The sequence below is a fragment of the Nicotiana sylvestris genome, chromosome 8, assembly GCF_000393655.2.
Source record: "Nicotiana sylvestris chromosome 8, ASM39365v2, whole genome shotgun sequence".
Taxonomy (NCBI): domain Eukaryota; kingdom Viridiplantae; phylum Streptophyta; class Magnoliopsida; order Solanales; family Solanaceae; genus Nicotiana; species Nicotiana sylvestris.
The window spans coordinates 126,416,151-126,428,931 of NC_091064.1; the positions used below are offsets into that span (position 1 = coordinate 126,416,151).

General features: G+C 37.0%; 1 long non-coding RNA gene across 1 annotated transcript; it reads left to right on the plus strand.

The window, feature by feature from the left end:
• The first annotated feature begins 3,435 nt into the window (after positions 1-3,435).
• On the plus strand, positions 3,436-5,663 carry LOC138874399 (uncharacterized). Its single transcript, XR_011401378.1, has 2 exons — positions 3,436-3,988; positions 5,363-5,663. It is a non-coding gene; the product is annotated as an uncharacterized lncRNA (long non-coding RNA).
• Positions 5,664-12,781: the final 7,118 nt, after the last annotated feature.

Here is a 12,781-nt window from a genome sequence, read left to right on the forward strand (position 1 = left end):
AGTATGAGATGAGATTATGCTGTCATTCTAAAGATGAGCTGTAATGAGGAAAAATTAGGACTTAAATTTATACATATGTAATAAGCAACAAGAGTAAGCTGGAATTTCGTAGCAGACCTCAGCAGCAATAAATTAAAGTAAGAGTTATGGCAGTAAATTCATATGGATGGCTAAACGGACCTATGCGATGAGATACAACAATATTCGTAAATCCAAGAAAGTATCGAGTAAAGGACTTCAATATACCTATAGAGGTCCAGAGAGGTGTCCTATTAAGCTTTGTATATATAAATTAAGGCCTACAGATTGACTAAAAGGTAAAAGGAAAAAAGGAAAAAAGGAAAGATAAATCGCATAAGTGCACCTACAAAGCTAGGGTCACACAGGTCGCCTGACAAGAGGTAACATAAGTCGTAAGATTATGAATATTTCAACCACATGTCATAATATGAGCAAAAAGACTAAAGGGGGGAATACCCTAGACTTTGTATTTATTCACAGAGCAACTGCTTGAATGGAAAGAAGAGTATTAATGTATTTACAAGATCTATAAGTCACGAAAATGATAAGAGCATCAGTCAACATTCGAGGACGAATGTTCCAAAGGGGGGAATGATGTTACACCCTGCAATATTACATCAATATTACCTCCCCTAGTGTTATATTGCATCAATGTTATGCTCTGAAGTAATATATTAAGATGATGTTACGTCCTGCGATATTACTTTACGGAGATGTTACGCTTCGCGGTAATAAATTACGACAGTGTTGCACCCTGTAGTATTGTACGTTAAATTTGTCATAAGATAATTGACATCAGTCCAAGGAAAAGATTATTTGGGGATTATAAGGATCATAAGTGATGAGTAAATTCGTGAAGGTAAGAGGGTACGTAAAATCGAAGAAAACGGATTTTGTCAAAGTTTGGCATTTTGAGATAAAATACGGGCCGAGCGTTAATACTCGATATTTATGGACTAGTGACATAAAAAGTACTACATGACCAAGTTATTATGGTGTATAAGGTATGTTAAAAGAGAGTAGTATTTTAAGTAAGTTGAGATAATTTTTAATTATGCGGATAATTGGTTAATTACCGGATAATGGGACATTACCTAATTAATTGGGGATATGAGGTGGCAGCCCCCCATTTAATTGGGATGACTCATACCACAAATTAAAATGTGGCATCTAAGTGTCATGCAACTCATACCACAAATTAAAAGGTGGCATCCAAGTGTCATTTGCATGACACTAACGTACAAGACTAAAAAGACCTTAAGGGTTGATTATGGTCTTAATTGGGTCAAGTTGGAATTAAATCCTCACATATTTTTAATGAGTTTCTTCTAATGTATAATCAACCGTAAGGTTTGAACAATAAGGATAAATATTGGTTCGACATTTGCAACCAAAAGTAGTGATGCCAAATTATTTGGATCATGCCAAATATTATTAATTGTTCAGTGATTTAAGCCTAATGAATGGCAATATGGAATGTGATTTAATAGAGCCAGTACACTTTGAAGATGAAGGAAAAGAGAACATCTTTTGTTGCTGGAAACTCATACAAACTGATTGAGATATTTAGGCAACAAGGCTCGCTGATAAAATGTATGAGAGAAATAAGAACTTCATTGGGAAATTATAACTTTGTCCACATATGCTATAGCAGGTATGTTAAGGTTAAGTTATTCCTTCATTTTGCATGATCTTGTCATTACACAAGTTTGATAATGAAGCATAAAGAAAAATTCATTCCCGAAATTTACGTATATTTTGCTATTCTCGCAAGTTACGTATATTTTTCTAGTTTTGTAAATTACCATATTCTCCTTATGGGGAATTCATATTCTGTTGAGTATTTTCTTCTTCCAGTCAAGAGAGTAGAGAGTTTATATATATATATATATATATATATATATATATATATAGTATTAAAAGTATTTTCATTACCATTGAGCTATAATCGATGGGTAGGCCCCTATTGGGCAACCTCTGATCACATGGTAAGTTATATATCGATCCTACTGTGGCCGAGCGCTTATGAGCGAGCCCAGTTTGTCGAGATACAGAGCCTAGTATGGCCGAGCGCGTATGAGCGAGCCTACTATGGCGTAGCAGTTATATATATATATATATATATATACTGAGCCTACTGTGGTCAAGCACGTATGAGCGAGCCCAGTTGGTCGAGATACAGAGCCTAATATGGCCAAGCACGTATGAGCGAGCCTACTACGACAGAGCAGTTATATATATAACGAGTCTACTGTGGCCGAGCGCGTATGAGCGAGCCTGGCATGGTCGAGATACAGAGCCTAGTATGGCCGAGTGCTTATGAGCGAGCCTACTATGACAGAGCAGATATATATATATATATACTGAGCTTTATAGGGTCGGACATCTAGTTTACTTAATATATTGAGAGAATTGACTCAGTATCAGCAGGTAAGCATATCTTCAGATTATCTTTGACTTCCAGCTACTTGCAGTTATTATATTATCAGTTCAGTTTCAGCTTTCAGTATATTGCCTTATATACTCAGTACATTATTTCGTACTGACGTCCCTTTTCTGGGGGCGCTGCATTCATGCGTGCAGGTCAGACAGACAGACGGGTAGGCCTCTTCAATAAGTGTTGCCCGAGTTCAGCTTGATCGGTAAGTTCCATGCCTTTCGGAGTTTCCGGGACTAGAACCTTAAATACATCTTGTATATATATGTATACATGTTACAAGTAGGTCGGGAAGCTATTCCGATCATAATATATCCATCGGTAGAGGCTTGTAGACATATCTTGTCAGTTAGTGTAGTATGTTGGGCTTCCAGGCTTTGTATGTATGCTTGGTTGGTTTGTCAGCTGTAATAATTATGACGCCTTGTCGGCCTGTCTTTATATTGATATTTAGTCAGCATTCACAGTTGTCTTGCAATGTGGCCCATGGCCAAAGTATGATATCACATGTTCAGAGTTCCTTAGTCGCAAGTTGGTACGCAAGGATAGGTGAGGCACCGGGTGCCGGTCTCGCCCCCAGGTTCGGGGCGTGACATTAAGCGCAAGAAAATTTGTACTATTTATATGAGATTGGAAAAATTATAAGTTGAGAAAATATATGTATTTTTACATGGATGTTTTAATAAAATAATAGTGTATGTATTTATTTTATATGTTACCACATGACCATGATAGTAAAATATATTATAGTAAGGTGTATAAAGTGTATTAAAAAAATAAGTAGAATTTTAAGTAATTTGAGATAATTCTTAATTATGCGGGTAATTGGTAATTATCTAAAATGTTGAATAAGACCACCACGTGGCTGATTTTTGCCTTAGCAAAATTTGTGACTCATGGCTTAATTGATATATGTGGCAAGACTTAGAATTTGGCAAGTCTTTTAAAACGCGAAAAGGAACTCAGAAATGATACTTACTGTAAAATGAAAAACAACCATAAGAATTGCCAAATTAAAAGTTCTCGATTGTAATCACTGAATAATATCACAAACCCATTAACAAATTGGGCTTATAACATAAAGAATTGCGTATATCAAGGAAAATTCAAAGAAGCCTTAGAAGCATTTTCTAAAATGCAAGATGAGGAGTTTGAAGCAGATGAGGTTACTGTAGTTAGTGTTTTATCGACTTGTGCACAGTTGGCTTTGCTGGATGATGAGGCAAGAGAAATTCTTGAAAAGGTAGCGAAGCAAGTGCAACCTATAATGCGCAAACGGAAATGGAAAGTTAAGTTGCTCTCCGAATTTTGGAATAGTGTCCAAAAAGTCCACAAGTTTCCCTACATTCCCAGTTCCGACTAAGCGGCGATTCAGGAATGTCAGTTAAAAATGATGATGCTTGGAACTCGCCAATATCTGGTTATGCCACTCATGGCCACTGTGTGGAGGCAATTAATATTTTCGAGAGAATGAAGAGCTCGGGAGTGAAACCTAATGATATAACATTTTTTTCATTGTTATCGGCTCAGGTATGTTAAAGCTATCCCTACTTTCTTTTTGGCATAATTCATACTATGCAAATGAAATGAGAAAATGTACAATTTCATAAATAATTCTATTCATAGAAGTATTAGAGATGTCTATGTTCTTGAATTTCCATATGTGTTATTATTCTATCGTCTATTCATGAGTCTCAGAAAATACATAAGTTGATAAAGTTTGTTTCATGATACTAATCAGAGGCATAATGGTCTTATGACAGTCCGAAAGATTTTATTGACGTACTTATCATGCATTGCATTCATTTACATTGACACATGACCAGATGACGTTATATATGCGTATATATATTATGTATTTATATGGGATATGGGAAAAAGGTTATGGCGTTATATACGCGCCACCACCTGATCAGCTGGTATACGTTGATGATTTTGCCCACAGTGGCACCAGATGACGTTATATACGCGTATATATATAAATATATGTACATGGGATATGGGAAAATGTTACGGCGTTATATACGCATCACCACCTGATCAACTGGTAAACGTGGATGATTTGCCCACAGTGGCTGAGATGATATGATGGGATGCCCTCAGAGGCTTGATAATGTTATGAACACATGTACCTATGCACGACATGACATACATACGTATATGCATGACACTATGAGTATTTCATTATTTACATTGTTATTCCAATTCTGAAAATGAAGTTTTTCTCAGGCAGGTTCTTTTATTTCTATGGTTTTTCAGTTGATGTGATTTCAGATATATGAATTTCCTTGTCGCAAGATAACAGAAAATGCATGGCTGATAAAGAGAAGAAATTTACATGTGCATTATAGTATTGGTAAATTTTCTGAAGAAAAGAGAAGTAATTGTTGAATTAAAGCTCAGACTTTGGTGAAACCTCATAATTTACTTGTCCCAATATTGTATATAATAGAGTTCCCTATTGATTTCATATTTTTAAAAAAAAAGGAAATTCTGTGTTTTTGCGACAGATTACTGCATTATTTGCTTCCTACGTACACTACAGTGCCATACTCGTGATAACACAGAAGGTGTCGGGTGTAACTCCAAATAGTTGGTTAAACTTATTATTAATTGATGTTTTTAACTTTTGATTAATTTGGAGCTTATAGTTGACACTCCATTCCACTATTAAAAAATTAAATTGTGGATTCTAAAAAACTAGATTATCACTAAACTCACACTTACCCTTTTACCGATATATATATATATATATAAATTCCTAACTAGAATACAAATAGTCAAATCTGCATTGATTCAAATTTTCTTCCATGCTCTTCATATATTTATTTACATGCCTTACATACTTGGTACATTATTCGTCCTAATGTCCTTTTGTTGGGGACGCTGCATTTATGCCTGCAGGTATAGACAATAGTTTGACGAGCCCTCATAGTAGACGAGGTTAACATTCAGCGAAAGATCGGTAAGACTCCACCTCATTCGGAGTGCAGCCGAGTCTATAAGTCATCGAGTAAGAGTGTTGCTACGAACTTATGGGTAGGCCGGTACCCTGTCCTATTTTATGTCAAAAAAATCATAGAGGCTTTGTAGACACAGGTTTATTATATACAGTATGTCAATGTCAGAGGCCTTGACGGCCCATATGTATTCATGTTTTGTGAACGACGATGGTTCATTGATATAACATTTTTTCACTTACAATTGTACGTTATGAGTTATGATCATGTTGACCCATGATAGTTACAAAAGGAGTGAATGAGTTACAGAGTGGTTCGCTCGGGCTAGTTTGGCACCGGGTGCCAGCTATGCCTCCCAAGGTTTGGGGCGTGACACCCAACTAGGATGAACTCTAACTTTTGCATGTCGATATGCAGTCCATATACTGCTTTAAAACAATCAAGACTCTTAAGGAGGAAATGAAACTATCTGGGACATAGTACAAGAAAATGAGCGTACATTTGCAACTAATGAATACACTATCGATGCATGGTTTGCGAACCTACAAAAGGTTTCCCAACCTATTAGGCAACCTTAATCCACTTATGCAGCTACTCTTTTGTTTTCACTAGTTTACTAAAAGACTCCTATGATGAAATGAGACAGTAACACGGAGAGATGATCCTACTCCCCTGCCCAAAAAGGCAGCTTGAGTTACATTAATCATGAACACCGAAAATAAACTTAAGTGAAGAATTTAGCTATATAATTATAACTCTTGTGTATACTGAAGTGTCTTGACCTTAATGTATTAGGTTTCCACCTAATCATTCCAAGTTTATGAGCCATATTATTTGAATGGAGGGTCTGCCACCTCATGCTCTTTTACTATCTAATATATCCTCAATTAATTAGGTAATATCCCGTTACCCGGTAATTAACCAATTACCTGTATAATTAAGAATTATCTCAAATTACTTAAAATACTACTCACTTTTAATACACTTTGTACACCTTACTATAAAATACTTTACTATCATGATCATGTGGTACCGTATAAAATCAATACATACACTATTATTTCATTAAAACATCCATGTAAAAATACATATATTTTTTTAACTTCTAATTTTCCTAATCTCATATAAAGAGTAAAAATTTTCGTACACTAAATTCTTAAAATGGCAAAAAGATAACCTTCTTTCCTTATGAGAAAATAATTTCTATCTTTACAATAAAGAAAATCTCGTAAACTTTCTCATATTATGTGTATAATTTAAAACATATTCTAAAGTAGTAATATTAATAACTATATAAATTCATATTTTTCAAATTATTTTTTTACAAAAATATTGCACTCAAAATACCATATCAAATATATATATAACGATATCAAGGTTGTTAAACTTACGGGGTGTATCATCCTTCCCCCTTTAGAACATTCGTCCTCGAATGTTAACTCTTAGAGATTTACAAAATTTTCACTAGGGTCTCCTCTGTAACTTAAGCGAAACCCCAAACTATATCTGAAGTAGCGACTATTCACAACCTTTTGTACTTGAGTATCTCGTATATTTTTCACCTTTACCTTACTTACTTTCACGACTCCAGTTCGCCCTCCGTGAACCATCGTGACGGTGACTAGTACTCTACGACTAGGTAAGCCTAAATTGCAGAAGATAACCAAAGTGCGGAATAAAAACTAATTAAAACAGAAGAGTGATAAAATAGTGTTTAAAAGTGTCGTTCGACATACACAATATTTAACTCTCAGAAACCAATACATATATCCAAGACCCGGAAACCCATTAATCACAAGCTAAGGATCACTACACAGTACTCTAACTCCAGAATATCTAACAAGGAAAAGAAATACAGAAGGGCAATGTTTAAAAGCTAGAATAGAAAGGGACTCTTCAGTCTGCGGACGCGGCAAATATACCTCGAAGTCGCTAGAGCAGTTGCCTCGCCTCAAGGGTGATAGGACTGAGTCGCAGTACCCTGATCTGCACTTGAAAAACATGTGCAGAAGTGGCATGAGTACTCCACAACAGTACTCAGTAAGTGCCAAGCCTAACCTCGATCGGGTAGTGACGAGGAAGGTCAGGGCCCTACTAAGATAAAATTAAGAATATAAGACATGACAGTATAAGATAAGCAGTACAGTTGAAAACTAACGATAAGAATTTAATACAGGAAAACAAGGAATTCAATAACTGAAATAGAGGCAAAAACAATCACAAGAAAATAACCGGGGATCTCTCAGCATCCCGAGGATATCTTAGTACCCTAAATATATGCCAGGGATCTCTTGGTATCCCGAGGATCTCTCGGTATCCTCAATATATGCTAGGGATCTCTTGGTATCCCGAGGATCTCTCGGTATCCTCAATATATATGCTAGGGATCTCTTGGTATCCTCAATATGTGCTAGGGATCTCTCGGTATCCCGCGCCTCAGTTCAAATCATAAATACGTACAGGGGATCTCTCGGGATGTCGTCCCGTAGTCCCAAAGTAAAACACATAGCAGCAACACAAGAATACTCAATTAAGCTCAATTTCGTATCAAGTAAACAGGTAATTCTAATCTAACATGCTTCACATAGTTTAATTAAGGCAGTTTAAGAAAATAAACAGTTAAGTCAATTAGACATGCTTTTTCTAAGATAACAACAGGTTTAAATTGCAAGTAAAATGAAACAGGAAAAGGAACACAATTGAAATTACTTAAGCAGAACCGGATTTTCAACAATTAGCTCAAGTACGCACTCGTCACCTCATGTACAAGAAATTTCAATTATCAAATATACCGAATCCTCAGGGGAAGGTCCCCCACACAAGGTTAGAATGCCACTTACCTCAAACCGGCTCAAAATCAACCCGATGCCACGCTCTTGCCATGAGTACTCGACTCCAAATGGCCCAAATCTATTCAATTCAATTTCATAACGTAAATAACACTTCAAGTAACTGATTCTACAAAGAAATTCTAAGCTAATATGCGAAATTAGGTAAAATGACCAAAATGCCCCTCGGGTCTACATCTCGGAATCGGGTAAAATTTATATTTTCAGAAACCTCGTACTCTCACAAGTCTATACATAATAAGAACACTAAAATCGGAGTTCAATTGACCCCTCAAATACCCATGTTAAGGTCTCTTAATCTCAAGCCCTAATTACCCATTTTTCCCAAATTTCTCACCACCAATTAGGTCTTTAATCGCATATAAACGAGTTATAAAGTCAAAAATATTACCTCCAAGTGATTCCCCTTGAATCCCTCTTCAATCCTCTTCAAAAAGCTTCAAAGTCGCCCAAAATGGAGGAACTTAGGCTCAAAATCGCGGAATACTTTTAAATCATTCTGCCCAGGCATTTAAATCCTTCTTCGTGAACGCGGTCAAAGCCTCGCATTCGCGAAGCACAAATTTACGTTGACCATTTTTCCTTCTTCTCGAACGCGTCCCCTTCTTCGCGAACGCGAAGGATCAGCTTCTCAACCCATCGCGAATGCGGCTCCCTTCCACGAATGTGTAGCTCAAAGACCCAGTCCTTCGCGAATGCGGGACCTTCCTTGCAAACGCGAAGGCCAAACCTTCATATCCACATCCTAACCCTTCGCGAACGCGAGGGTCCACTCGCGAATGCAAAGAACAACTGGTCTGCAGAACACAGAGCAGTTTTCTGCAACTTCAAACATCATGAAATGGTCTGATTGACCACCCGAAACTCACCCGAGGCTCCCGGGACCTCAACTAAACATACCAACATATCCTATAACCTCATTCAAAATTGCTCCAACCTTCGGAACTCACAAAACAACATCAAAAAACCTATTTCACATCGGATTCAAGCCTAAGAATTTCAAAATCTTCTAAATTACACTTTGATCAAAAAGTCTATCAAACCTCGTCCGAATGACCTGAAATTTTCCACACACGTCACATTCAACACTACGGAGCTTCTCCAACTTCCGAAATTCCATTCCGACCCTCGGATCAAAATCTCACTATCTAACCAGAAACTTCAAAAATTCAACTTTCGGCATTTCAAGCCTAAATTAGCTACGGACCTCCTAAACACAATCTGAACACGCCCCTAAGCCTGAAATCACCCAACGGAGCTAACGGAACCATCAGATTTCCATTCCAAGGTCGTCTTCATACTATTCCGACTACGGTCAACTTTCCAACATTTAATCTCTCATTTAGGGACTAAGTGTCCCAAAACTCTCCGAAACTCAAAATCGAACATCCTGGCAAATCAAAATAGCAGAATAAACTTGGGGAAAGCAGATAATTGAGGATCGGGGCATAAATTCTTAAAACGACCGGCCGGGTCGTTACACTTACTTTTCAATCTCGCATCGTATCTTTCGTTTCTTTCATAACCTCCCTTCCATATTACGCCGTAAAACTCTACTGTGATACCTGCACCTATGGTGCATATAAAATCTGACAAAAGCTTCATACTGACTTCTTACGACTCAACTCTATGGAATAATCTGGATACAAAAGAAGGGTAACATTTCTTAAATGCCCTATAGCTTCTCAATTACAAATGTGGCGTGCAACACCCATAAGTGAGACTCTACTAAGAATAGCTTTGTAGACTTCCTAGGACACGGCCCACTCTAACACCACTTTGTCGCGCCCCAAACCTTGGGAGGCATGGCTAACACCCGGTGCCGTACTGGCCCGAGCGAACCACTCTGTAACTCATGATTTTTCGACCAAAACTAGAACATACATAGGTCGAGTTGGCTGAACTCATTCCTTTTGTAACTATCATGGGCCAACATGGCCACAACTCATAATGTACAACTATAAGTGGAAAAATACTATATCACTGAACCATTTTCTTAAAACATGAATACATATGGGCCATCAAGGCCTCTGACATACTGTACAAAATGAACCTCTATCTACAAAGCCTCTAAGATTATTTGATATCAAATGGGACAGGGTACCGACCTACCCATAAGTCTGTAGCAAAACTCTGAAACGTTGACTCTTAGACTCGGTTGTACTTTGAATGAGGTGGAGTCTTACTGATCCTTCGCTGAATGCCAATCTCGTCTACTATGAGGGCTCGTCAGACTAGTTATCTATACATGCAGGCATGAATGCAGCGTCCCCAACAAAAGGAAATCAGTACGAATAATGTACTAAGTATGTAAGGCAGAACTGAAACATAACAGTAAGTAGACGTTAATTAAAGACATATAAGAATCAATCTGAATCTTTGAAGTATCACTGTATATGAGTACTTATTATACTCATATGTATACAATGCTTCTCTTTGAGACTATTATCCATATCTTATGATGCATGACTGCCTAACTGGTCAGTGGTAAATGCCCAACCGGCCGTCGCACGATGGTAAATGGATGGCTACCCAACCGGTGGTAAATAATGTTACATAACTGCCAAACCAGTGGTAACTGCCCAACTGGCCGTAGACCGTTGGTAAATGCAAGACTGCCCGACCGGCCGTAGCACGGTGGTAAATAAATATGCATGACTTCCCAATTGGTCGTAGCGCGGTGGTAAATATGTAACTGCCTAACTGGCCGTAGCTCGGTGGTAAATGCATGACTGCCCGACCTGCTGTAGCTCGGCGGTAAATGCATATGCATGAAGATGCATGTATTACTATATTATGAACATTAGCATCTTTATCTAATACCTCAATAGGGAACTAGATACATACTTAGACATGCTTGAATACCACTTTACAGGAACTAATATCATAGACATCCTTAAGTGCTAAGAGTAGAACCACTTATGGAGTATCATTACGTTTACGTATCATTACTTGGATCATGCTAAAAGAAAGAAGGATTATCCTTAACATACCTGGAGTAGGGCAAAATCTGTATGATGTTCTTGAGAAAGATTGCACTTGAGCTTCTGAGCCAAACTACAAACATCATGAACCAGCCCAACTAGGATGAACTCTAACTTTTTCATGTCAATATGCTATACTTATACTGCTTCAAAACACTCAAGACTCTGAGGAGGAAATGAAACTGTCTGGAACATAGTACAAGAAAATGAGCGTACATTTGCAACTAATGAATATGCTATCGATGCATGGTTTGCGAACCTACAAAAGGTTTCCCAACCTACTAGCCGACCTAAATCCACTGATGCAGCTACTCTTTTCTTCTCACTAGTTTACTCAAAGACTCCCATGACGAAATGGGACAGTAACATGGAGAGATAATCGTACTCCCCTGCCCAAAAAGGCAGCTTGTGTTCCATTAATCATAAAAACAGAAAATAAACCTAAGTGAAGAATTTAACTATATAATTATAACTCTTCTGTATACTGAAGTGTTTTGCCCTTAATGTATTAGGTTTCCACCTAATCATTCCAAGTTATGAGTCATTTGATTTGAATGGAGGGGCTGCCACCTCATGCTCTTTAATACTATCTAATATATCCCCAATTAATTAGGTAATGTCCCGTTACTCGATAATTAATCAATTACCCGCATAATTAAGAATTGTCTCAAATTACTTAAAATACTACTCGCTTTTAATACATTTTATACACCTTACAATAATATACTTTACTATCATGGTCATGTGGTACCGTATAAAATCAATACATACACTATTATTTCATTAAAACATCCATGTAAAAATACATATATTTTCTCAATTTCTAATTTCCTAATTTCATATAAAGAGTAAAAATTTTCGCACACTAAATTCTTAAAATGGTAAAAAGATAATCTTTTTTCCTTGTGAGAAAATACTTTCTAACTTTACAATAAAGAAAATCTCGTAAACTTTCTCATATTATGTTTATAATTTAAAACATATTCGAAAGTAGTAATATTAATAACTATATATATTAATATTTTTCAAACGATTTTTTTTTACAAAAATGTTGCAATCAAAATACCATATCAAATATATATATATATATAACGGTATCAAGGTTTGTTAAACTTACGAGGTGTAACACCAGTACCACTAACCTTTGAGTCAAACCACCGGGTTTCTGATATTCATACTTCACCTACTGACAATTAAACACCGTGAGACATGCCCAACAATGTCTTTCTTCATCTTCCTCCACCAGTAATGCTGCTTCAAGTCACGATACATCTTTGTGACACCTGGATAAATAGAATATCGTGAGCTGTGAACATCCTCAAGAATCAACTATCTCAAACCATCAACATTCGGATCACAAATCCGGTGCTGAAGTCGCATAACACCATCATCTCCAATCACAATCTTCTTAGTACTGCCCTGCTGCACAATCTCTTTCAACACCAACAAGTGAGGATCATCAAAATAGCAAGCCTTGATGTGCTCCAACAAGGACAACTGCGCAAAAATGCAAGCAAGAACCCCAACTGG